Below are 2636 nucleotides of genomic sequence, written 5' to 3' on the forward strand. Positions count from 1 at the left end.
CATCCTCTTGGGTTTCATGATAGTTGTTTCCTGAATGCCCAATGTTTCCAAACACTTCAAATGTCATGCGAGAATCATAAATATACATGACTTCTTGCTTCTGATTGGCTTGATCTTCAAGCTTCTTCATCAGCAGGTCAATCTTGGCAGATAGTATGTCTACCTCCTTGAGTTGATGCATACATCCACCCCTCTTGCAGGTTTGAACATGTTCTTCATTCCAACCTTGATTGGAGGCCATCTTCTCCACAAGAGCTGTTGCAGCTGGTATGGTGAGTGATAGGAATGCACCTCCAACAGCAGCATCCATAGTCTCATGGGTACTGTTGGTCAACCCATGGTAGAAAGTCTGCATGAGTAGCCAATTCTCTATTCCATGTTGAGAACATTCTGCAATGTAATCTTGAAAGCGTTCCCATGCCTCAGGGGATAGATTCATCATGTTGTTGCTGAAAGCTTGAAATTCTCGCACGCAGAGCATTGGTCTTGCCTATGGGAAAGAACTTTACTAGAAAGGCAATGGAGCAGTTATCTCATGTAGTATTTCTATCTTTGTTAGAGTAGAACCATTGCTTTGCCTTCCCTAAGAGTGAGAATGGGAAGAGGCAAAGTAATATGGCATCCTGGGTTATTCCTTTGATGGTGAAAGTTCTACAAATGTCTAGTAAGTGTTGGAGATGTGCACTCGTATCTTCATGTGCCTTTCCACAAAACTAGTTTGCTTGCACCATCTTGATGAGAGCTGGCTTGAGCTTGAATCTATTGTCTCCAACATTGACTGTTGGTCTAGTATGAATGTTGGCCATAGTTGGAGCAGAGAAATCATGGAGAGTCCTGTTAGCCATGGCTTCAAATTCTAGTGTTAAGCTTTGCCTTATATGATTGTCTTCCAACTTTAAAGCTAGAACTTTCTTGAGTTTAGCTCTAGTGCTTCTGATTAATGCTTCTAGATCTTCAATGTAGTTTGTCGAAAGGTCAAAACCGGTCATACATTACCCTACATAAGATGCACAAGTAGATAAAACAAGAGTAAGCCTGTTTGAGCAGAAGTCAATGGTTATCTTCGATCACATCAATAAGTATAAGTTTATCAATAGTCCTTTGCCTAGCTACCTTCCTCGGCAACGGTGCCAAAAATGCTTGTTCACATTTCTTACCATCGCTACTAAGAACAGAGTTTTAAATCTAGTCCCTAGCAATAACGCCAGAAATGCTTGTTGGTATTTACTAATGTGTCACTTGTTTTTAAATAGCCACCTATTATAAACCTATATCTCCTAATTTTACTAGGTTGTAATCCCTAGTGATGATATCAGAGATACTTGTTGGTACTACATAGCATTACTACTAGAATAATACTAAGCAGTTCTTTATTAATTATGTGACTAGGAATAATCAATAAATATATGAATGAAAAGGATCAGCAAGCGCATAGATAATATACCATTGTATCATTTAACCCAAGAGTATTTTAGGTATTGTTATTTATATTTTTACCACAGGAAAGGTCTAGCATGGACATGTATTGATAACTTATACTATTGAAGGAGAAGTAAACCATAACCAATATTCTACTCATAATAGGGGTAAGTCATAGGATAAGATATATATATATATGATAAGTATTGATCAATGATAATAACAAATCACTCAGAGTACTCCTTTCTATGGCATTAGCATGGTCAGGTACAATATTAGAGGAATAATTCCTAAGTCATTCTTAATTACAAGTCAAAGCATACATTGATTGGTGTAATTATACCTAGTAATCATTGCTAAGATCATCATCATATCTACACATAAGGGATCATATCTACACATAAGGGATATTACTAAGGAAGATTAAGAACAGAGCTTGCTCTTCCTTCATAACTAAACCCTAGGTACGCCTATATTCGGGGAGTGGACTACAAAGGACTCAATAGGAGTGTCACATCCATAAACTACCACATGACCTAGAATATAGGGTGTATCCATAGGTAAACAACATATAAGCACCACGCTTACACAATGTTGACCACCCACCCATGGATCCTTAGAGTGAGCGCTATACGAACTTATGCATGAACATAATGGTAATCCAACTATACTAAGCATATAATCAAAGTAGACCATGGACATTATAACGAAGAACATGAATAAGATGAATACTAATATTGTCATAACAATTGTAACTAGCATATAAAAGTAATGGAGATACAAAAGAGAGAGGGGTACAAAGATTATACCAAACCACGCTCTTGATAAGATCAGGAATCCAAGAGAAGCCTGCTTGCCTCCCCCTAGACCTAGCCTAACTAGCTATGCCCTAGAATATGGTGGAGCTCTGAGGATGATTAGGGTTTCTATCTTCTCAAATGACTTATGCCTCAGGGGGTGGTAGGGGCTGGTATATATAGGATGGAGCGTCCATTGTGCGCCCTTGGATCAAACCAACTTAAAGGACGGCATAGATGCAACCTAGGAAGCGGTGGAGAACCGACATAACAACGAGGGGCTGATAGGTGGGCCCCAAGGGTCAAGCAGCTTATAGGTGTGGCGTCTCGCCATCTGCTTTGGTGTGGAATCCTCCTGGATCTTTTAGAGTCTTCTGGTGTCTGTTTCACTATGATAAGTGCAATTAAATCTAACATATA

The 2636-nt window shown here is 39.0% G+C and overlaps 1 non-coding gene across 1 annotated transcript; it reads left to right on the forward strand.

Annotated features, from left to right (window-relative positions):
• The first annotated feature begins 371 nt into the window (after positions 1-371).
• Positions 372-479, forward strand: LOC136530063 (small nucleolar RNA R71). The gene has a single exon (XR_010777570.1). It is a non-coding gene; the product is annotated as a small nucleolar RNA R71 (small nucleolar RNA).
• The last annotated feature ends 2157 nt before the right edge of the window (positions 480-2636 follow it).

Source organism: Miscanthus floridulus, chromosome 19 (genome assembly GCF_019320115.1).
Source record: "Miscanthus floridulus cultivar M001 chromosome 19, ASM1932011v1, whole genome shotgun sequence".
Lineage (NCBI taxonomy): Eukaryota > Viridiplantae > Streptophyta > Magnoliopsida > Poales > Poaceae > Miscanthus > Miscanthus floridulus.